The following is a 25,393-nucleotide window of genomic DNA, read 5'->3' on the forward strand; positions in this document are numbered from 1 at the left end:
GAACACACAGGATTGTATGTGTTTGGTTTTTAAGAATGACAGAGAAGAACAGGATAAGAAAGGGGGCAGATGAAGCTCAATTATACCTAAAAGAACACTTAAAAAAAAAAACTACTTAAAATGAAATTATGTTTGAGGAGATGATTCAGTTAATAAGAATGCTTCCTATGCAAGCATGAAGATCCAAGTTCAAATCCCCAAACCCCATGTAAAAAGTCAGGTATGGCTATGCTTGTGCTTGTAACCCCAGCACAGTATGGGGAATGAAGGGGTGAGGGATGAAGACAGGAAGACTGTTGGAGCTTTCTGGCTGCTCACCTAGGTCCAGGTTCAGGGAGAGGCCCTGTTAGGATTCTGCTGCTTCTCCAGCTGCATGACCATACATGTGCAGTTCAGTAGCTAAGCAAGGGGTCTTACATCATCAGTGCACTGCATGATCACACAAATACGTGCAGTGTGGTCATGCAATTATCGCATGCATGGCGTAGCTCCAAAAGCCTGCCTGTACATGTGCATGGGACTCCTTAAAAAGCTAGACACAGACTCCTTCTCTCCCTTCTGCTCTCCCCTCCACTCTCTCTTTCTGCACATGTTCTTCCCAGGCCTGGTTGCTCTTTTCTGTCCCCCTCCCCGCTCTGCTTTTCTCCTAATAAAGCTCTGATACTGGGTTTTGTCGTGTCTCATGACCTTTTCGCCAGGTAATGGGCACTGCTAGAAGATTCTGTTAGGATTCTGCCACTCCAGCTGTATGACTGTACATGTGCAGTTTCAGTAGCTAAGTAAGGGGTCTTACGTCTTATGTCATCAGTGTGCTGTTGGGAAAAAAAGGCCTGAGACACACAGATTTCATTCATTTGAGTTTGTAAACCCTGGGGATTTCCCAAGGGGGAAGTGAAGCTCAAATGCCCACAAGCTTATGGGCTTTTATACAGTCCATAGAGTCAGTAGATCGACCCAGCCACCTAAGGAGATCTCTTCAGGATGCAGGAGGAAGAGAGCAGCTCTCCTGCTCAGCAGCTCTCCATTTCTCATGGAGCATCACTGTTCAGGTGATGCACTGTCCCTCTACACTGTTCACTATCTGTGGATATACTGAATATTGGCGTTTTGGCAATTCTTTGTCTATTCTCTATTAACGTGTGTTTATGGCCCTCACACTCTAAAACACTGTTTAGAACAGATTTAGTGATACAGTCTTTTGTGTTGCTCATCAGCAGTGAAGAGACAACCTTTTTTTTTTTTTTTCTTTTTTCTTTTTTGTGGTGAGAAAGAGAGTGAGAAATGGCTTCAGGAGATATATAGCACGTTGACCTTGGACCAAATTCTAAACTAGGTTTTAAGAAAAATGATTTGTAAGTCAGAGATGCAAACAATAGCAATGACTCGTAAAGATCCAGCCTTGGGGCTGTTCTTCTCACGCCTATTCCCCACTGCTATCGAAGTGGAAAGACTAGTGTTATGCTAGTGAGGGTTGTACAAGAAGCCATTGTTGGAGTTCCTAGGAATGTGCAAGCTATTTGCTAAGCACGGACATTCTGAGAGATTAAATTCTAGAGGACAGTTACATAACTTGTATTCAGAACAAAGGAAGGAAATCCTCAAAAGTCATTCACTTTTTAATTGTTTCGCTCCATTTTGCTGTTTTTCAAGTGTCTGATCTGTATGCTGTAATGTACTAAGGTGTGTTACTGACTATAACCCTAACTCTGCATTGAGTAGCATGCTGGCATTTGAAATGTCCAGAAAGGAGTGCTCACTCATTAATTAATCATTCACTTTCCTGGTGCTTGGGGTCTAAGCTGAGGATCTTGTATTTGATAGACAAGAGTGCTACTACCGAGCTAAAACCCCCAGCTCCCTAAAGGGAGCTTATTCCACAGAGATTGGCAAATACTACAGATGAGGCTTTCATTTACTCTCTTGTTAAGTGTCTAGATTAAGAAGTTATAGGTACAATTCTAACAATGAAGATTAAGCAAAAAGGAATGTTCTACCTACAGATGTCACATGATGAATAGCATAGAAATTTGAAGGAATACTCAGTTGTAGTAAGAAACTAGTGTCCTGTTTAGCACAGAGTGTATGCACAACATTGGGAAGACAGTGTCCTACATGCACTCTTGTTTCATTTTGGCCTTAGTCATGAGCATGAGCAGAAATGTCAACTCTATTTACATGGAAACTATATCCATTCCTCAATTTCAGCCTTACGGTGGCTACGGATAGGAGAGCTCAACCCAAAACAGTAGCAGAATCATGTGAGAACCAGATAGCTATAGGGAAGCTATAAATCTGTATTCCATATTTTATTATTTGTAAATTGTGTGCTATATACCCATCATATCAGTAAGACTTACAATAAGTACACACACACACAGATACACACATATGGGTATACACACATGTGCACATGCTTGTGTGGGTGTGTGTATTTGTGTGCAAGATTTGCTCACCATTGCACAGCCCTGTATCATTTTCAGAAGCAGTGGGGGAAAGGTCATATTGAAATTGCTAGGAAGTGGGGTTGCTGTGGAGAGAATATCATCAGCCAGTGGTAACTTGGTGATTCTAGAAGGCTGGGCATGAGTAGGGGAAGAGGTAAATGAAGGAGGAAGTAGAAGGAGGTGGGATTGCAATGCATGCAGTAATAGGGAAGAAAGGAAGTGTGGTGGTATGAATGGGATGTGTCCCTTGCAGGCTCATGTATTTAACACTCGGTCCTTTGTTAGTGGCACTGTTTGGAGAATTATGGAACCTTTGGGGGTAGAGCCTTGCCAGAAGAAGCACCTGGGCAGGTTTTGAGAGTTTATAGCTGTGCCCATTTCCAGTTTACTGTCGTGGCTTTCTGCATGTGGCTGATGATGTGATCTCTTGGTTTCCTGCTTGCGCAGCCCAATAACCTGCCTCTCTTGCCATTGTAGGCCGAAATAAAGCCTTTCTTCCTTAAGTTGCCTTGGTTATGGTGTTTAATCACAGCAACAAAAAGTGAACAATACACGAGGATTGAGCAGTCACCACAAGGAATGTGGGCGGCCATCTTGAGACATTCGGCTGAAGAACAAGATATAAGTCCTTTCTGAAGGTCTTTTGTAAAGGTTGATCATGTTCTTCACCTCTTCAGATGTCTGTTTCCATTGAATGTGTAGCCCATGAAATAGTTATTTAGCCAAGCTGCACTGTCATTTCAACTATGAAATTATTTGGGATTATTATGGGGTGCTGTGAACAAGTTATGCCCAGTTGTCTTCGTTGCTCTTAATGCAGGGAGGTGACATCATGAGAAAAACAAAAGCAAAAGCAGTGACACTCTCGGCTATTGATTATTGCTTTCCTGTTACCAGTGGCTTTCCTAGACTCTTTACATGGATCCATTGTTATAATAACCTGTGAGACAGTCATAAAGTCATCTTCTCACATCAGGAACAGGTTCAGAGACAAAGCACACAGCTGACAAAGTCTAATGTGGTTATAACTGAATGATTGAGACCTGAGGACTCACTGGAGTCAGCGTTAGTAGAGAAGATTGCCATGCACTAGCAGACAAACGTAAAACTAGCTGTTTAGTTTCTACAGGGCACCAGTATCAATCTATAGCTAGGTTCCTGTTAGGGCTGGAAAGCAGCCTGTATTAGAAACTGCTGATGGGTTCCAGCAAAGCCTTCACTGAACACTGGAGCATGCAGGAGAATGTCACAGACATTTCAGGGGAGACAAAGAAGAATAAAATACGGATCTACCTTCCAGGAGCTCAAAATCCAGATGTTCCTTCTTTATCAATCGAAGTCAAGAGGCAAATCAAACTGGTACAGGGATTTAAAGAAAAAAAAATCAAAGCACCTATAGGTTCTCAGGAAGAGTCTGAGACCGAGATGTGTCCCAGGGATCCAGGTAAAGGTCTCATGTTATGGAACAACATGTGCAGAAGCGTAGACAACACAAGGGTAACTTAGATGTAGCCTCCTAAGGCCTCCAGGTTAACCTTGGGGACAAAATGCTGTTAAATTTTTGGATGTACTCCATGCTAGACTAATAGAAACCCTGCACCTGGGATGAAAGTATCATTTCCTTCTGTTTTCTTGGAACTCTGGAAGGCTGGGCTTCTCAACAGTATCTTTTTATTTCAGGCTGTAACATTTTAAGTCAGATATTGAAAAGGGAAGCTAGATAAACTGAAAAGGCTAACTCACCCTGTTCTTAGAAGGGTGGCTAAAGGAATTGGGGAAGTTTAAGTCTGGGTAAGGAAGACTCTGAGAGTACGGGAGATTAGATTCCAAAATTTTTTCAGGGTTGTCCTATGGGAAGAGTGGATTCTTGTAAGTGAATCCTTGAGGGCAAAGGCAACCCAAATGACCTGGAGTCATATCGAAGCCATCTCAGGTTAGCGCAAGACAGGTAGGTAAGCTGTTAAAAAGGAGGACCAGGATGCCCTGGGACAGGAAAGGAAGGGTGCTTCCTACACGGGTGTTGTGACTTCTTAGGTTGGGCTATTGCACTTTATGACATGGAATGTGTCTTCTCAAATTAAAACCCTGCAATCCTGCAATTAGTCTATAACAAGAGTGATTTGCTAACCCTTGGGAATACACACACAGTTAGGTCATATTTTCTCCAAGGCAGAACTCAGGGATAGTAGTTAACATACAAATAGCCATTACCTTTAAATTCCTTAGAAACATAAGAAACAATGGCACTTAGGTCATGACCAGGATAGAAATAGATGGCCTTTAGTCTTAGATCTCTGCTGAACGATGAGAGACCATGAGCAATGCGAATCCTCTACGTGGAGACCTGGGGACTGTTTCGAGATAAAGAAACAAACAGAAGGAATACAAGGTGACCGCGGATGCCACTTCAGGTTCTTCAACATTGCACCTAGCAGCTCTGAGAGAGCAACTGAAGGCAGCCAAGTCTTTGCAAAGAGACAGAACAAACCACTCAGCCTAGATAAATGCCCCACCGTTACTGCCTGATGCCACAGATCTGGAAAGGCCACTACAACCACTAGGAAGGAGATGCACAGGCCATCAGAACGGAACAGTGGTAACAGATTCTGGCACATGTGAGCTAATTCATACGAAACAAGTAGTTAGCAAGCTGATACATACAGAATTATCCAGAGAAGAGGCCAGCAGAAGCCTGTGGGGATCAGGGTAGGGCAAAACTTTTCTAAGCTTGGTCAATACAAGGAGGACAATGGGAGAGAGGAGGAGGAAGAGGGAAAAAAAGGAGGAGGGGGAGGGGGAGGAAGAGAGAGAGGAAGAAGAAAAAGGAGGAGGTGTGTGTGGGGGGACTGACATTGTAGCCCAGACAAACTTTAAGAGGATTTTATTGGGAAAAAAAAAAATCTTCTCCCTATCGATGAAAGCCCCAGATAAAACTCTAGGCCTACAATGTATTAAAAGTTGCTTCTTCCCCCTGACCGTGGCCCCCCCCCCCACTTCCAGCATTCTCAAACATTCTTCCTGACTTCTTTCATTACTGTTCCCTTCTTTTCACTGGAGCAGACGGAGCTCTGGGGAAGCTTCCCCCTCCCCCATCACCTCAGCCCCACCAATGGGGCATTGAACGAGAGCCAGGGTGTTGTCTGTGAAAAGAGAAATTGCAAAACCACAAATAGCAGAAAACCCAGACTGCCAAAAAATGGAAAGGAACACACAATATCGCCATGCCTCTTAAAAAGCAATTGCGCATTTTACAGGCCCCTGGATAGTTCAGGTTTGCTTGGCAACTCTCTCACCCCGTACCACCCAGAGAGAAGACAGTGCTCCCTCAAAGGCAGTGGGCCCGAAGAATGGAGAGTTGAGACCCACAACGGCGGGGGCACAAGACTGAAGGAGACAGCTTGGGCTCGGCAGGATTCTATCTTCTGTGATGGTACAGCGCTGACCTTAAGGTCCAAAGTTTAACACCAGATTGCCAAGGACCCCGGAAAACAGAATCATGAAACCAAACCAAACTGAACCAACCACAAACAAACAAGCAAAAAAAAAAAACCTCATACAAATCCTTCACACATCTAATGTACTTTTAGGTGCCCCCACCCACGTAACCTTATGCGGTTATCATAATAACTTTTCAAACAGTCAGCAAAAGCCCTCTTCCTCTCTCCTCTTTGATATCCCATAATAAAAGAATGTAGAAGGTGAGGTGGCAACATTTTCAGAATCATGTCACCTCAGAGAAAGTGAAATGGACTTAACTATGAGAATCCTGATTTTCACCCTGGGTTCCTTCCATGGCCCCGCCCTATTTTCCCATGGGGCATTTCTTTTTGATTGGGTTGAGCTGTCCTCCTCCAGTGAAATTGGTAATTCCATGTTCTGTACACAGCTCCAAAACCCCATAAATGGAGCACTGATTGGGGCGGGGGTGATGGTTGTGTAGCTGGTCCTTGCTTGTGCTCCAGAGATGCTGATGACGGTGGCGACCAAAAGGAAACCAAGTAGCCACTGACTGGTGGTGTTATTTACTTATTTATATACTTTTAAAAAGATTTCTTTACTTTTTTTTTTTTTTTTTTTTTTTTTTGGTTTTTGGAGACAGGGTTTTGCTGCATAGCTTTGGAGCCTGTCCTGGAACTTGCTCTGTAGACCAGGCTGGCCTCAAACTCACAGAGATTCACCTGCCTCTGCTTCTTGAGTGCTGGGATTAAAGGCGTGCACCACCACTGCCTAGCTATTTACTTTATTTTATGAGTATGAGTATTTTGCCTGTGTGTGTGTCTGTATACCAATCATGTACCTGGTTCCCAAAAGATCGGGAGAGGGCATTGGATCCCATGGAACTGGAGTTACAGATAATTGTGAGCTGCCATGTGGGTTCTGTGAACCAAACTGGGTCCTCTGCAAGGGCAGCCAGTGCTCTTAACTGCTAATCATCTCTCCAGTCTCTGTCCAACAGTTTTAATGCACTTCTGTGACTCCCTGGGTAAGACCAACTTTCTCTCAGTCTCTCAGAGAAGACTCAGGCATTGAAGAAAGATCCCCTTTGTCTGGGTATTATAAAATTCCAGTGCTGTTTCCACATTGGAATTCTTTGCATTGTGTATGATCATTATTTGCAACTTCTGTGGTGAATCAGCCAATTCCTTGTCCTCCTTCTGATCTGCAGTCTACAAGGTGCTTTAACTTAAATCTTGATAAAGAGATCTGGAGGTAACAGTCATCACTGATATGCTCATGTTTACAGGTAGTGGCACTCTCTCTGACTCACTCATAATTAATTAATAAAAATAAATCATAGAAAATATTAAACTGGGGATTGAAGAGATGGCCCAGCCATTATGAGCATGTAAGAACATGGAATGCTTTTCCAGAGAATCCAAGTTGGGTTCTCAGCACCTACATCAGGTGCTGAGAACCTGTTGGAATTTCACCTGTTGGAATTTCAGTTTCAGAGGATTTGAACCCCTCTTCTGATCTCCACGCATGCATATACACATACCCCGTCACAGATATATTATTAAATGCCCTTCACCTAATATTCACCATGAATACATGCAAACTACATTTTGGTATTTAATATTAAATCACTGAAAACACTGTAGAACTAAGCCGGCAGTGACATATGCTAAGGAGCTATTAAATATGAATACATAGGAAACTATCCACAAGGCAGTTTCTCTGGAAATGAGCTCCGTGTTCTAATGAGAGAAAAGCAACAAAAGGGGACATTTGTACACAAATGGGCTCAGGATAACACATGAAAAGGAGGACTTCTCATGAAAGTCTACTGTGGCTTTATTGGTAAAAGCCACTTTAAATATTTGTAACATGCAGGTATCTTGATAATACATTCTAGACAAAAACAGTTGAACATGGAGCTTGACATTTAGCAACAGTCTGGTGAATGCATAACACTTGGACGTGAAGTCTGAATGATTCTGAAAGTGAATGCTTCTTGCTGCTGATGTTTGAATATTTAGTGGCGAGCAGTGGGATCAATTTGTTGGAGAGAGCAAACATAGAGGCATCACCCTGGGAAGTCAGGATAAACTAAGTTTTTCTTGCAGTTCAGCTGAACACACTGTCTCAGGGACTGAATGATCCGAGGGGAATTTATTAGAACGTGTGTGGTATGCAGAATTCCAGTGAAAGCGTGGGATTCTGACAGGTCTAAGAATCTCTAGTTAAATGTATCAATGGCTGCTGAGATGTATCCCTTATTGGAAATTCTATATAAGCCCAGAGCTGCAAATGGCTGGCTCAACCTTTTACCCTGTGGCTGTTTATCTCATGACCACTTATTTTCACTGGCAAGGAACTTGCTACAGTTTTCAGATAATTGGGAATCATCTGTTGTCTTCATATTGAACCTAAATCAATTTTCTGCCTTTTGAACTTACGTATTATCAGATTATTTCAGAGATAAACTCACCTACTGAGATATATATTCACATACTAATGTTAAAGGCAAAACTGTGAAATGCCTATCATCCAAACTCAGACCCACCTCAATTGTATCTGATCTTCCAGAAGAGAAGAGATTTGGAGTTTGGGATAGACACTCAGAGTTCCAGAGAGAAAGAATGTAACACACAGGAGAGTCGCTCTAGAAATACCAGGTGTTTACAGAGTGGCTACAATGTAGACACAGGAAGGAATTACTGAAGCAACTACCATGCAGTTAAACAGGGCGGGGCCTGTGAACCCATGGTAAGGACTGACTGGGAGGAGAAATAACTAAGCCACTTGAGGGGTTATGAATATTCCGATGCTTGACGCCATTTAGCCATAATATCATGATGAATATGCATAATGTCCCCCTTCACTTTTATTTAGCGTTTTAGATGCAATATTCTCATAGCCACAATCAGCTTCAATCTGCTTCCAAAACCATTTCTAAGATGTTTCCACGGTGTTACCCAAATCAGTCGTGTGAAACATTTACTTCAAATTGTGACCAAATTTGGTTGTGCCAGGATTTTAAAATGCAGTGGCAGGAGATGGGAACCTTAAAGACAAGGAGGACTTAAGAATGACAGCTGAGAAGTAGATATTATTTTGAAGAGGAAATGTACTTACATTTTGCTGCAAGTGAAATGTCTGTCTTTGAAGGGTAGCCTCTGTAATAAAGAGAGAAGAACGTTGAAGAAATTGTACAGTAACTAATTCAAATGGTGTGTGTGTGTGTGTGTGTGTGTGTGTGTGAAACCACATTGAATTGCCTTTGAAGGTATAACCACTGATAGAAAAATAATGAGGACTCTAAAGATGAAAACTTATTTATCAGGAGGCTCTTCTCAGGGAACAAGAAGCTGGAACCCACAGAGGATGTATTTAAGTCAACCCTCATCTCTCCTTGCATACTCAGTTTGCGACTCCTGAGCATCCTTGAATGCTGATTCTTTCTTTGCCTCCTAGGACCATCGATCCTGCAAGAGGGACTAGGAGGCATCTGACTGAGTAGGTCACCAGCTTAGATGCAAGCGGTCTCTTGTTTCTGGTTCATATTGACATTCTACCTTGTTTTTGAAGGCCCAGTTCTGACACATTGTTCCATTAAAAGAAAGGCCTCCAAAAAAAAGTCATAATTTTCTCAATTCATGCTTATTGGGATAAGTGGACAGTTTTCTCTTCCAAGAAATAAAAAGCATTTGTGGGGCCGCTGAAGGGGGACTGCGGTGGATGCCAGGTTTCTTTAAGATGGCAATGAAAAGGGAAAACAATTAAGCTACATGTCTGCTTAGAAGAGATTTGCCAAGTGTGCGGGCAATTTGTTCAGTGTGGCAGCCCTTCAGACACTTCAGCTTGCTTCCAAGTCTATTTTTTAAAAATCAGCTTGGTTATATCCAGAGGAGTACTTTTTAGGGTAGCAGGTTTCATGGGCAATGGCAGCCATGATCCCCATGGCTCCCTCCCAACAGACTCTATACATTCTGAGACTTGAGTGGATCCAGGACATATCTTAGACTGAACATTCATGTCATTCAAGGGTCCTCAGACCCTCACAAAGCTCTCACCATTGACACTGATGTGGAGAAGTCTGATTAGTCACTATGTGAGTAATACATTTCCAACCTCTGCAATTTGTATATATCCCCCTCCTCTCTCCCTCTCCTCCCCTCTCTGTGTGTGTATTTGGGGGTGCATACATGTAATGGCAAGTAAAGGAGTGCCTGTTGCCCGTGTGCACACATGTGGAGGCCAGAGGAAAACTTCTAAGACTTCTATTATCTTCCACTTATCTTTCCCCGATTATTCCCTCAACACAGGGTCTCGCACTGATCTAGCAACTTCTGTTTTCCCTAGTCTGGCAGGCCAGTGAGCTCCTGAGATCTGCCAGGCACACAAGACCATTGCCTGTCTTTTAAATGAATGTTGGAGAAGAGAATGCATGTCCTCATGCTTGTTACCAGCTGAGCCATCCCGTCAGCCCTGACCTCTGTCATCTTTCTAAAGAGCAGAGTAACTTTTAGAGGCTACCTCAATGCTCAGTGATGGACCAAAAACAACAGTGCTATCTCAAAGAACTATTCTAAGAGTTAAAATGGATAATAAATGCAAAAGAGTTACATAAAATGGTGGATACCATAGTTTGGACTTAGAATGTCCCAGGCCCCAAACCTCAGCTTTTAAGTGGTTGTCCCCAGCTTAGCACTATTGCTAAGTGACAGAAGTGGAATTCAGTAGAAGGTCTTTAGGTGTCCTGAAAGGGGACAGGAGAGCTCTGATCCCTTCCTTTATATCTCCTTTGCTTCCTGGCCATGAGAGGCATGGTTTTCCCCTCTACCATGGCTTCTACCACAGTGTGTTGTCAGGAGCCCAAAGCAATGGGACAACCAGGCATGAAGTAAAGCCTCTAAATCTCTGAGCCAAAACAACACTTTTGTCCTTTGTAAGTTGATTAGACCAGATGTTTGTTACAGTTTCAGGAAGCTGACTAGCGCATTAAAGACTTGCTAAATATTAATCGGCATTGTTACTGTTATTGGAGGCCATGTTGGAAAACAAAGAAATAGGGCCCAGGAAGGTTGCAGTTCAGTTATTCTTACTTAGGTAACATATTTCCACGATTGAGTGTCAGAATCATCCTAAATGTCTTTCCCAGGTTAGTTTATCAGAACTTTATTTCTGTGAGCTGAGTATAATGCAACCAGTATCTACATTAGAAAATCCTTTAATATTTTAGCAAGCCACCTAATCCTTTATTACTTTCCACGGAGAGGGAGCTCAAAACTGTCAAATTACTAAGCTGCTGACCACATGAAGAATGGGGATAATTGCTGTCTATGCAGGCAAGTGATATATTTTTATTGGCTGAATTTTGTAGTGGCCCTGTAATATAATGTGCATGCCACTAACTGGAAGGACTTACAGATGCGTCTCTCTTCCCAGGCTGGCACATGCTCCCCTACCTCTTGTCTTTCTAAATATAAATGTGTATTGAAAATTCAAAAATTGTGTCCTCATGAGTTCCTTTGAGGAACTGGTTGCTAAGAAACAAATTTAGAACTCTCTTACCTACCAAGAAAAGTTTTTACTATTTCCTTAGATAATTGGCTCTTTAGTCATGAAAGTATGAACAAAGAAAATTGTCTGCTATTTCAAAGATTCAATGGACAAGGACTCTTCATTTGGGCAACAATTTTGTACGACATCATTGATTACTTTAAACACTATTCAAAGCTGTCCTCAAGAGAGCATTGTGTAGCTACCTAATGTGGTGGTACCCATCATTTTCCTTGGGGTACAGAATAAGTGAACAGAGACTACACAGCTATGCAAAACCTCATCTTTGCTTTTTTTTTTTAAGGCTTATTTCCACCACAGACAAAGGAGAAAGAGGGCTCTTATGATGAACTAACTCATTCACTGATCTGCTGAGTACCACTGTGTGCAGGACACATTGCTGGCTCCTAATCATGTATCTCATCATTTCTAAAAAGATATCTGTCTGATTCTAGAGACTACCAGACAGTTTGGAGAGACCCCATGACAACGTGATTCAGAGTTACAGTAATGGCTGTTGAGGGGGAAGGTGGGGACCTGGTTTAGAAAGAGAAATTCACATTTAATAATGGTAACTTGTAAGAGTCCTGAGTGCTTACTGCATCATGAACTGCCTAAATGCTTTTACATAGTAAGTTTGTTCCTGAGAACCCAAGGGGATTTGGTTCCCACTCCTGAGGAGGAGGGAAGAAGGCAGGTGTAGGTGTGTGTGTGTGTGTGTGTGTGTGTGTGTGTGTGTGTGTTTGCAGAAGGGGGTGTCATATACCAAGCAAAAGTCTATCATCAAGGCCAAGTAGTCTAGGCAAGAGGAATTGGCTCCTTTGAGAGACTAAACCCAAGGCTGCCATTTGCAATATTTGTCACATACTTCAGAGATTCCAAGACTGTGAATTTTGAGATGAAGCAGCTCTTACCTTCTATGATGAATATTCAACTAATTTTTCTCTGTTTTATGCTCATTTTACTTATTTGCTTGAGGCTGTGGTAGGAGTAGTTATTTTAGATTTCATTTATTCCCAGGAGTGCTGGGGAGCAATGTATTAAATGATTTGGTAACTCAACAATGAATTGATGAAGTTTTATTCAAGGGAAAATATTGCTAATTATCAGATAAGGCTTTATGAATGGTGGGTGACCTTTGCATTCTGATAAAATAATCTTTAAATAGAACTTGACATTTCAGTGCTGGGCTGTAGCTCAGTGGCAGACCATTTGCCCAGCATGCATGAAGTGCTAGATTCTGACCTAATACTTCCAAAAAAACAAAAACCACCTGGCCTTTTACATGGAAAGCATTGGGATCTGATGTCCGAGTCCAAGTGCCTTAGTCTAAAGTCCCTTCTGAGAACATTCCAGTCTCTGCAATTCTACCAAGCAACATGGCGACCTGTAGCCAGTTAGTTGACCTAAGTTTGGATGACTTCATTCTTAAAATGGGAATAAGAGCAGCTCTGGACTTCCCCTGGCTACTATGTTTATTGGAAGACTTAATGGACATAAGGAACAGGGCAAGCACCTGGGTCATCCTAAGTGCTTGATATACCAATAGTTACAAATGACGTTAGTAAGCCCCAACTGAGCTGGTACCATCCAAAGAACTGTACCCTCTATGTGGACAAAAAGGTTCTGCTCTTGTTCCTTAAATAGCCATAGGCAGGCACCTACCTTCCCAGCCTTTCATCTCAGACTTTGGGTCCAGTATTGACATGCCACAGGCTCAACTTGAGAAAGTCCTGTCAGCTTGGTTGCTGAGACTCTTCACACACAGTAGCATTTTAGTTCACAGTCCACTACTCCATCCCTGCTGGTGTTTAAAGAATTTTCTAAGCATTTCCAATGGCCTCTCTTATGGCATTGGAATTTGGCTATTTTTCCTCAGAGTCTCAGCACTGGTGTCTCTGCCCAGACCTGGGTGGGCGTTCCACTGCCTTGCTGTGTTTACTTATAAATGGTTTCTTGTGTTTTGATTTCTTTCTGGCTTCTTAACAGTTAAAGTGTTTTTAATTGAAATAAACAATTTTCATTTCGGAAAGTTCATTTTGGAACCTGCCGAAAGCACTAAAGTGAGGCAAGGGAGCTCAGAACAGCACAGGTTTATTTTGATGTATATAAAGCAGCAAGTGCTTTACTTCATCAGGTCTCACATCTAAGAGACAGACATGATTCAGGGTGCATCTGGGCATCATTCTTAATGGCCTATGCTTATCAGAGTAAGCATGTGAGTGAATGTGTGTGCACACACTTCCCCACACCTCTTTACATGTGCAAATCTCTATCATTCAAGTGTTTTCAATGAAAATAAGATAATGCAGTATTTTTATATAACATGTTTTTATTGTTTTTAAAAAGATGTATTTTATTTTCAATTATGTAATCTATGTGGGTGACTATGTGTGAGTATGCACAAATGTGTACAGGTACCTGCAGAGGCCAGGAGAGGGTACTAGATGCCTGGAGCTGGAGTTACAGGTGGTTGTGAGCCACCCAGTGTGGGTGCTGGGAATCTAACCCTGGCCCTCTACAAGTGTTCTTAATTGCTGACCCTTTCTCCAGACTCACATTTATTCTTTAATTCTACTTTTGTGGACATAAGTCACTACATAGCAGATGTTTCAAATGTGTTCTAGGCGTTAGGTCTATTATTGTTACACATACATTATTGTTGTATACCACCAGGGCATTTGCAGTCAGTCAACTATTTACACAAGAGACCTGCCAGAAAACGGACCACATTTACACTGATGTGAGGCGACTGGTGTGACAGAGCTATGCTGCAGCAAGTGAAGCTGTTCCTACATAGAGCAAGATAGACTTTTTCCAAAGGAGTGCCATATCGATTTGTGGGAAACTGTGAGTTTGGATCCAAGATGGCTAAGTTGGCACATCCATTTTAATCTATTTTAGAACCTTTTAATATTTATTATAAACCCCAGGGAGAGGACAGATTCCTTGTTTATGTATCAGAAGAACCTTCTTGGCAAACATTTTGAAGGACACGTATGGATTACAATGGCCTTGGTGGCCAGGGATACATCTCTCAGGTCACTGAGATTTCACAGTGAATTGATGTAGGCTAGAAGGAACACTCCCTATAGAAAGCAGCATGCAAAAAGGCCCCGATACAGGACACCTGCCAAGGTAACACTAAATAGCATGCAACAGTTGGACCAAAGAATTCCACGTGGAAGATTAAGGTGGGGATCAAAGCACACAAGTTAGATCCTCTCAGCCACATTGACTATTATGCTCAAAGTTGCAGAAGACATGCAAAGGCTGTTAACATACAAGAGAGATGTAGATGGGCTTGTGAGTCCATGGTGGCAGGAATGCGGGGCAGTGGCTGCTCACACTGCGCAGACCAGAAGCAGAAAAAGCACCTGAAGGGTGGGTACCATTGTCAAAGGCCTGCCCCTTACGAACTACTTCCATCAGGAGGCTCAAGCCCCTAAATGCTTGACCGTCCTTAAAATAGCCACACAAGCTGGGTACCTAGTGTTCACACACAGATCTACCAAAGAAACTTCAAATTCAACTGATAACAGGACTTCTGGATTATATGATAATTCTGTTTTTAGTTTCTGAGCCTCTATACTATACTAATGAGCATTTGAAAAGGCAAAGTTGACCTAGGCCTTGAAGAGATGCTGTAAGAGCTACATTCTGCTACAGAAGAAAGGGAAAGGGGTAGGATTCCTCAAATTACCTTGTGGCTGGCTAGCTAGGAGAGGAGCAGGGTCTCTTGGCTGGAAGATGGAGGGCTTTTATTGGAAGGGATGTTGACTATTCAATCCTAAAATTAAACCCCAAGTTATTTACTACCCTGCAGGTTAGAAGTCCTCCATAGTTCAAGTCCTTAAATGGTGGCTCAGGACAATCACCCAGCTATGGCATGGGAAAGGTATCTCCAGAATTAACATCTGTTGGGCCTAAACTTTAAAGTTATTCTCCAGTCCTCTCCTCTATAGTTTTTATTTTTAGTGAAAATTGTCCTTGAGAATAGGCTTCTTTGCTTAGGACCACCAGGAAGTTCAACTAGCCTGTGCCACACTGAGTTTCTATTGTAGGGGACTGGGGAGGTTGCTTTAACCCAGACCTAGACAGAGATGCACCCAGAGAGTGAGCTTGTTAGCAACACAAGGTCTTCTCGCCTGATGCCCCCGCTTCACAGATGGGTAAGCTGAGGCATAGGTTTTAGAGACCAGCACGGCATGCTATGTAAATCACATCTCTCTGGTGAACTAACACCAATCTTCTGAAAGGGTCTTAATTTCTGCACCAGGAACCTAGCCTGAAGGAGAAGGCAGCTACAAAGGTGGTCTGCTCTAAGAATGCTCCGAAGTTCCACTCATCAAATCTCTCCTCCATGACATCATTAAAACAGGATCCAGTTCGGAATATTTTCAGTGTTCAAACATTTGTTCTCTCATTTCTCTGTCTGTGAGCTGGCGATACAGACTCCTGGAAACCTTTCATGTCACTTAAGCACTGTTTAAGCCTTATAATTAAATGATGAATTTCTTAGGATTAATTATTCAAATATCAAAGTGATGGGTTTGAGTAGGGAATAGACTATCTTTCTCATCTGTGCTAAATAACATAATCTGGACTGTGTGTGTACATACCAAGCTATCAATTTTAATGAAGCCTTGCCTTTGAAGTTACAAGATCTTTTATGAAGCCCACATATAAGAATTGTGAAAAACAAGACAAAATAAAAGAGATGGCACTAAAATTCTTTCTCACAAAAGCTGACCCTGATGGGTACTGTTCTAATCCTCCTCCACCTGGGGAACAAATGGCTGGAATTCAGAGCGTGTGAACTTTGGCAAATTTCATTCATCTTCTGCAGTGTTTAGAAAAATGTTCTGCACCTTGTGGCTACGCAACAGAGGGCGAGCCTCCAGGCATCTCAGGTAGGAGGATTCTGCCTCCCCTACAGCTTCCCCACCTACACCGCCTCTGTTACCAAGATTTCTTGCTACCTCAGGACCAGCCACGGAATTTGGGCATCTTGGTGTCAAAATGAAAAGTAGGGTCCCTTGTTCTAAAAAGTCTCAGATTTTCAAGATATTGACAGCAAAGCAAAGAGATGGTGACATTTTAATGGATGACCTCTATGCCGGTGCTCAGATGGCTAGCTCTGTTAGTCCAGCATCAGTACAGAGTAAAACAACCTGGCTTCCTAGCTTCCATGAAGCTTACCAGCTTCTGTATGTTTGGGGTCACTGGATACTCCCTAACCCTCAGTTAAATTGTTACTTCCAAACCCATGCACGGAAGAAAGGGTAAAGGCTTAGTTAGCATCCCAATCCCAGCAAATCATGGCAGTTTGGAAAGCTCCGAGACATCAAGAATAAGCACAAGAACTCAGGTGGGAAACTCTGACTCTTGGGACAGCTCTCACGACTGGAGTTAGCAGGGTCTCGCACTGAGCTACATTGCCAGTTCTTCGTATCACTATGTAGCTCAGGCTGCCCTCGAACCCCCGTTTCCTTGCCTCCTAGGAACTGGGGTTATAGGTGTGGGTCATTATGCCTGGTTAACCTTCATCTCTGACTAGCTTTGGGGATGATGGCTTGCCACAGATGTGCTTTTGAGGCCAACAGTGCATTATGCAGACTTCAAATTGCACGAAAGTGCTAAATTCCACCTGGAGGAGAGACCTAGAGTCTCAGCTTTGGGCTTCAGTTTAGTGCTGTGCCTTGGGGACACCAGCTCTTCTGAAGATCGAGGGAAGATACTCGAACCTGGAAAGTTTTCAGTGCTGTTAAAATGAAAGCTAGAAAAGGGCCATGATCGGGGCCTCAAAAATTCCAACAGGAAATCAGAGAAGATAATGGAAACAGCTTCGGAGTGGATCGCATGTGGAGAACTGTTGGGAGATAGTCCCTTAAATCTACTAAGTTGGAATGGCTACATGGTTCTCCACAGAGCTATCCAGGCAGTCTAGGAAAGCTAAAATGGAATGCTCTGCAGTTCATCCATTTGGCCAATGAGACAAGGGGTGGTTGTTGTTGTTGTTGTTTTGTTTGTTTTTTTCTGTAGTGGTGAAGCAGGGTTGATGGATGTTATAGGAATTGAATGCAGCCAGTCTTCCCTGGAATGCTCAAGAAAATGAGATAGGCAGCCTTGTGGTTGTGGCTCTCTGCTGAAGGATTTTGCCCTTATCTGTTATCACATGACATTTGGCGCTGTCTGAAGCAACTTTTAGACTATCATGATGACTATGATGCAGGAGCTACTGACTTCCTGTGCTGCACAGAAAAAGGACCCCCAACGGTGGTCAAGGCCAACGTCGGTACTGCTGAGACTGAGAGCTCTGCCTGTGCCAGCTGCTTCTCACATCCCTGGAACACAGACGACTTAGAGCGGGAGGAATTTATTTGGGATCATGATGTCAGAGGTGTTAATCCGTCCTCCTGGGGTGGGCTTGGTAGAGCAGAACAGTTAATTTCATGGAGGGCCAGCAAGCAGAGAAAGGGGCGTCCTTTCACTCTGCTAGCTTTCTCATATTTACCTTTGTATTTGGTTCAGGAGTCAGGCCACGGCACCCACAGTCCTCTTTGGAAACATCCTCATAGATACACCCAGAGATGTGCCTCGCTCATGTCTGAGGCCACTAAATGTAGTCAGGTTGGCAATGTAGATGACCCATCCCACAGTCCAAGAGAAGCCTTGAGTATGGATGGAGGCAGATGTTGGATGGACTGATCCACCCCTACTGGGAGAGCTAGATGCCGACAAGATTTATTTGAACCATGGCATTTTGGGCAGCTTCTAAAGTGACTGATGTCACCTGTCTTAATGAATGATCTCAAATTACAAAATCAGACACAGCATCAGGAAGCAAACAGACAGATGTGGCTGGAAGCAAGGGAAAGACGAAGGTGAGAAGTACTGGGATGCAGCACCAGCACCACATATAGATAAGGTGAGAAACCACATAAGGGCCATATTACCCTTAAAAAAATGGCAGGATGGCTTGAGAAGAGAGGAGGCCGAGAGGGAAATCAATGCTAGAGGCATTCACCATTGCAGTAGGTGGATGCCACAGACATGACACTTCTTGCTGTTAATCAAATAGTGCAATGTTCTCAAGGCCTGAGGACTTAAACTCTGAGAATAGTCAAGATTTGGGACAAGAGCGTGCTTGAGGCAGTGCCAACATGAACTACATCAGGAAGAGGTTTTCTTGTAGCATCACTCGAAATCAAATGCTCTGAGGTGAATTTGTCAGCAAAGGAAGGTTCAGAATTGGCTCCGCTGGTGTGATTCCCATAATCACCTGGGTATGTTGTCATAATCCAGGATGTGGACCGCACTCCCAAGTTGTCCTTACGATGAAGCTGGGTGGGGCCTTGGAACCTGCATGTCTGACATGCCTCTGGAGGAGGCTGATACTGCCTGTTCAAAGGGGCACAATCTAAACACTGGCCTGCACAATTATGGTGTAGTAATGCTGTGATTTGAATTTAAAATATTCCCCATAGGTTCGTGTGTTTGAATGCTTGGTCTTCAGCTGAATGGCTGTTTGAAAGCTTGTGGAACCTTTAGGAGGTGAAGCTCTGCTGGTAGAAGTGGGTAACCGGGGGCTGGTCTTGAGGCTTTGTTGCCTGGCCCCACTACCACACCAACTCCAGTGTTATCCGTGTGACGTAAACAATTATGTCAATAATAGCAGATGGGAGATACGTGTCCCACGGGACTAAGCTCCCTGGAGGTCCCTGGCAGAGTGCCTGTGTTATGCCTCCTTCTTGAAGGAGACGTGCTTCACAGATCATGAGCTCTCTGGGCTATGGGTTCTGTATAACTGCTTTTCTGATAATGTTTTAATTAATCTATAAAACACAGCCAAAATTAATGAATGCTTGGGTTGTGAACTATGGAGGAAAAGGGAAGCTGGACATGGACCTTATTTAGATATAGCAGAATGAGCTATTCCTTAAAGACCTCAAGCCTCAAGCCGCTAGATAATAGAAAGTATAATAGTTCAGGCACTTCTAGGGAATGAACACTCGCCCACTAGGAATCCTTTAGGAATCCTAACTAAAGTGATTTATGACAAAAGACATTATCTCATAGGAGGCAGATGGTGGGCCCCTCTGTTGAGGAAGTTCAGCATGGGAAACGTAAGGACTACAGCAGAACCCCTTCCCCTTACAGGAGTAAAAGTACAAGAGTCCATATTCCAGCAGGTAAAAAGGTTTTATATTAAAACAGATATGTGATAAAAGAACTGAAGAAAGACTTAAGGAGGATCTGCAACATCCAAATTGGCTAAGTGGGTCATGAGAACCAGAAAAGTAGAAGTGCATAATAAACTAGCGAGCGGCTGAGATAAAGATGAAGGACACAGCTGCAAGAAGCCTACACAAGTCTAGGAACTGTACTAAGTTTAAAAAACACAGACTGCTCTTTGGGTCATAAAGTTCTTGTGGGTGAAGGGATATGTCTAGCGCCGATTAATAATTGTGTGCTTGCTGGGTTTTTTTTTTTGTTTTTTTTTTTTTTTTTTTTGGTTTTTCGAGACAGGGTTTCTCTGTGTAGCTTTGCGCCTTTCCTGGAACTCACTTGGTAGCCCAGGCTGGCCTCGAACTCACAGAGATCCGCCTGGCTCTGCCTCCCAAGTGCTGGGATTAAAGGCGTGCAACTTGCTGGTTTTTTTAAAGATGATGTAATTGAATTATTGCCAAGCTCTTGTTGTTCCTTGTATGACTTGATAATTTTCTTTTCTGTATATAAACTACTGATTTGCAGAAGTAAAATTGCAGCAGATTCAAACCACTTCTGAGTGGTTTGTCTGTCTGTCATTTGCCGAATCCTTGCCTTCCTGACTACCTAAGCTCTGGTCCCCCTACGGTCGTGGCACCCCCGATGGGCCAGTCCGTGGCACCCCATTTCCTATTTGTTCTCTGCTTCCTGGGTGTGGGTGCACCATGACCAGACAGCTCTCTACTCTTGCCGCCACCATGCCTTCCTCGTTCTGATGGACTGTATCCCCTTTGAACTGTAAGCGAAAATAAACCCTTTCTCCTTCAAGTGCCTTTTGTCCTGATATTTTGTTACAGAGATGAGAAAGTAACTAGGGCAGGGAGGCAGAGATGGCCAATTCCAAAGTAAAACAAAAATTTGAGGAAGAGATACTGGGCCCTTGTGAAGAACCCATCCTTGGTTCAGCACTTGGTGGAGGGGTCAAACTAGCCTGGAAAGAAAAGGGGCCAGAATATGTGTCACAGGACTGAGCCACAAAAGACCTGAAGCAAAGAACCACCACTGAGATGTCTTGAGTTTGCAAAATTAAGAGAGAAAGAACAGAATCATAAATATAATTGGCATAAATTATAGAAATTTCTCATTTATGTCAATTATATTTATGATTCTAAGAGAGGGAGTGAGGGAAGGGAGGGAGGGAGGGAGGGAGGGAGGGAGAGAGGGAGAGAGAGAGGGAGAGAGGGGGAACAGGATGTGCAGGTCTGTCTACCTCTTTGTCCCAAGGATATGGGAACCTAGGTCACAGTGGACTTCTTCACCTCTGCTGAGAACCACAATTGTTATGCCCCATGGTCTACACTCTCAGGTCACAGACTCCAATAGGGCATCCTTAGGAAATGCCAGTAAAGAATACTTCTCTTTTCTCCAGTTTTTTTTAAAATTGGCTCCTTCCTTGGACAATACTTCAGGTTGGGCTGCTAGCCAAGATCGTGGGTCTGGTCCTGTAAATTGCACCTTCCTTGTTTTCTGTGTCTACCAGAAGGAAAGTCAATTAAATAGTCAGATCTAGAACAAACCACTTTCTATGCTTCTAAATCCAGTAAGAGAATGTTTAATGAAACCATGACATACCCATCGAATAAGAGACTATCTTATAGCCACTGGGGGGAAAATGTAGCTTTATGAACAGTTGTAATTATACGGAGGAAGTGCTATGATAGAATGTTTAGGGGAAATGAAGTTGAATATGTAATATCACATGTACTTGGGAATCACAAAAACAAAACATTAACATGCAAAGCTGCTGAAAGGGATGCTGGAAATACACGCAAGGGCTAATAGTAAACAGTGAGAATTTCCCCCAAGACTTTCCACGATGAACTTGAGTTTCATACATAGTTGGGGTAGTAAATGGTATCACCTGTAAGTATGTTAATGAATTTGTTGTATTAGCCTTAGCAAGAGATGGATGGGGGCCTTTGCTTCTCATAGAAAGCAGATGAGTAGATGGATTTCAAAAGGGTAAAGAAGATGTGAAGACACACTTGGAAGAGATAGAGAGATTTATGACTAAGGTTGCAGAAGGAAGATCCAGTAGGAAATATTGACCAAAATACCCTGACATTTCTTGATACTTCAGGATTGAGATAGAGTTGAAGCACTGTAGGAGAAAAGACATCCAGCAGAGCTGACTGATAATTGCTAACCAATTGCAGAAGTGTGAAAGTAGGTTTTTGCACTCTATAGATATAATGAAAATCAACAAAGTTGGGAATTGCTTTAATGAGGACCACATGGAAAAATATAATGGACTGGGGGAAAAATCAGAGTTTTCCCTTTGAAAGGATGGATACAGTATCACTTTCCTTTATAAATGAGAAATATAAACACATTGTCAAAAATACAGATTGTCAAGAGAGCCTAACAAAAATATTTTAGCTTTCTGCCAGTTGAGTCAAATAAGTTTAGCTTATGATTTCAGCATCAAGAGAGAGAAACTGGTGGTTTTATGAGGAGTTTTCACAGAGAGCAAAGTGAGAAAAATTGCAAACAGATGATATGTAAATAAATATTTGCATCCACCGGCATAAATATTTGGAAGTGCCGACAACTTCTAATTATTTTGTTTTAATTGGTTCACACAGAAGCTAATTTTTGACAACTGGACTAGGCCAGTTAGCACTTCAGTAGCTGAGCTAAGGCCTTTGATCTTAAGAGTCCTTTTTAGGGACACAATTCTCTGGGTGCCATGAAATTCCTTTGTGCCATGAAAATCAACTCTTCATTTACGCCCCACCCCAACCCCCAAACACAAGTATTTTCAAGTCTCCTTCTGCAACCAAGGACATCTTAGTGTAGGAGAAAGGGGCTAGGAAGGATGTGACATCACGTCCTTGAATCTAGTAGCACTAGGGCTGTGAGTGGGAGTACAAAGAGGGACACAGATTATAGAAGTGTCAGACATTAGCTGAACTGTCTACATTGAGAAAATAATGGCTTCTGACCCATAAAGTATGATCATAAACACTGCCTGGCTTTCTGATACCATTACAGAGAAAGCAGGCACAGTATGACAGCTTGCCCATCTCTTGTCTTCTTGTCCCTAATATATTCCCTACCATCAGCTTATTTTACTAGTTATATGTTTTTATTAGAAAATCAGACACATGGCTATATCCAATTTTATTGAGCTTCAAGCTAAGCGTACAACCGAGGAATACTGAGAGCAGAAGAAATAGTCCTCCCCAGGGAAGAACACACCAATTGGCTACCCAACAACAAATGGTCATCCCTGAAAACATACATACAAATAACATTGTACAGACTTAACAGGTCATATTTAGGATTGTGTGTGTGTGTGTGTGTGTGTGTGTGTGTGTGTGTTGACAACTCTCAATATATATGCAGGTAACAACAATGAATGAAAAAGGAGAGAGTAAGAAGGGATATATGGGAGAGTTTGGAGGGAGGAAAGGGAAGGGGAAATGATTTAATTATAATCTCAAAAAATAAAAGAAGCCTGAGAAAAAAGTAAGCTTGCATGCTCTTCCTTTTTTCTCTTACTCTTTCCTACCTGTGTGGGAGAGTGCTTTCCTGGCTCCTTTATGAATGAAGTCACATGACTAATTCTGGCCAATGAGTTGAGAGTAAATAAGAAGACCACAAAATCAGTTTCTTCAGCCCCAAGTGCAGGAGCTGGGGGTGCGAAGGTCTAAAGTGTCTCCTCTTCCCTGTGGAAGTCTGTATGTGGGAAGGTCTTCAAACTGATGTGTGGAAAGCAGCACGTATTGATGATTCTTGAGAGAGAGCTGATTTCACAGGAAGGCTACAGAGAGAAGGTATTCATCCAGACTAAAATGACTTGCTTGAATCTCAATCCCAGCTTATTTAAACATGTTTGCCTTCGAAATAAAAGCAAAGCCTGTTTGTGACAATGTTTAGAAGGCAAAGAATTTGAAAAAGACAGGGCAGTAATGCCAAGTTCCCTGACCTGGAAATCACAATGACTACCACCTTTGGTTGACATTTTACCTTAGTGTTTCTTGTGTGCCTATTTTTTCCCCCCAAAGCACGGTTATAAATGCGGGTGCAATTTCTGCCATTTCCTTATGTGATGGTGAGCATTCCTTGGTTTTAAACAGTTACGAACATTGCAACATGTGGAGAGTAGCTTCTCCCACCTCCTCTTCTTATCCCATTCCCGGCATCCATTCTTGTACACGTCCACGTGCTACCACTGTGAAGCGCTGCACAGGGCCGGGAGACCAGGGATACCTGTCTGGAGGGGGCAGGGCATTTCCTATTCCAAGATGCATGGAACCCAGATGATTTCTGAGTGTGCAGAAGCTAAGGGCTGGGGGAGGGGCAGGGGAGTTGGGCTCAGGCAAGGCAGAAGCAAGGCAGGGATTGTCTGTATCCTCATAGAGAGGTGCTCTGAAGCAGGAAGCAGGGAGGGAGTAGGGTGTAGTGGAGAGTTTACACTCCTAGGGTAAGAAGCTCCCTAGACATCCTGCAAGATGTAGAGAGATTAAGGAAGGCCTCTGATGGTGCCTCAGGGGCATGCAGTGTTTAGGGAGATTGTCTTGGTGGCCAGATGTAGGTGGAGGCAAACTGGAGGCAGGGCAACCTGCTAGGGGAGCCCTGTGGGAGGCTGTGCTGAGGGAGAGGAGGAAGGCTCCCCCTCTTGGTACTCATTTGGGGTGCTATGTAACTCTTCAGGGTGTTTCTGTTACTGTTCACAAGACCTTCCTGGCTGGGATTGAGGAACAGGGCTCTGCTACAGCTTTTCCAACAGAATAGTCATCATACCCTTGTCTAGGAGTGCGCAGGTTCTCCATGATAGTTCACTTCTGAGTGACTCTGTCATGAAAAGGTGTGCACAGAAATGACACCCTTTTAAATATGAAGAAATTGGGGACAGGAAGGTGACATGCTTCATGTAAGGTCAAATTCCTAATTCATGGTAGAGTCAGAATTACACCTGAGGTTTCCTGACTACTCTTGTGGACTCGTGGCTCTTTCGAATGAATGAAGATAAAGTGCTACATTCACTTGTCTTTTGAATTCAAGAAAAATCCAATGCTTACACCCAAAACCTGGCTTCACTTTGCTCTTTCCCCTGGATGCTCGGAATTTGGTGGGTACAGTCACACCTGCTTGCTCCTCTATTTAAACATCAACATTTTTCACATTCTATGTGTTTCAGGAATGCTCCATAAATATTTGATGGTCGGCTTGCCACCACTCATGTATTTTTAAAATTCAGTGAACACACATACATTAGGTGCCTAGACTATGCCGTCTTTTCTAGGTGTGGGGACACAAAGCTCCATGTGAACGTATTATAGGAGAATGCGAACAGACATGTAATAGGCCTATGCACATAGAGATGTGACACAGAGGAGAAATTGGCTTAGGAATTGGAAGTGGTACTCGGGTGACTTTTGCCAAGTGAAATCATTCGGCACACAGTCAGGTTTAAATTTCGGAGAAATAGTTCTTAAAAAAAACCAAAAACCTTCTTTGGTATGAATGTGTTCCAAATATTGTATAGGATGTATTCATATGAAAAGCACATTTGTTGTTGATATATGAAGTTCAGATTGAACTGGGGTGCTGAATGTTGTCTGGCCACCCCAGGAGGTATACTTGGGCAGGCTGGAAAATGCCAGGGTTGGTGTGGGCAGGCAGAGGTTCCATCCAAGAGACGGAGTTGTCTGTAAGCACCGCAG

General features: G+C 42.9%; 1 protein-coding gene across 3 annotated transcripts in view; it reads right to left on the reverse strand.

Annotated features, from left to right (window-relative positions):
• Ankfn1 (ankyrin repeat and fibronectin type III domain containing 1) overlaps window positions 1–25,393 on the reverse strand; it is a 400,676-nt gene that overhangs the window by 236,174 nt on the left and 139,109 nt on the right. For all 3 annotated transcript variants that reach the window (XM_016008632.3, XM_076543122.1, XM_076543123.1), the window contains exon 2: window positions 9,024–9,064. The gene's annotated coding sequence lies outside the window, so the exon portion shown is untranslated. The remainder of the gene's footprint in view (window positions 1–9,023; window positions 9,065–25,393) is intronic.

This window comes from Peromyscus maniculatus, chromosome 8 (assembly GCF_049852395.1).
Source record: "Peromyscus maniculatus bairdii isolate BWxNUB_F1_BW_parent chromosome 8, HU_Pman_BW_mat_3.1, whole genome shotgun sequence".
NCBI classification, from domain to species: Eukaryota; Metazoa; Chordata; class Mammalia; order Rodentia; family Cricetidae; genus Peromyscus; species Peromyscus maniculatus.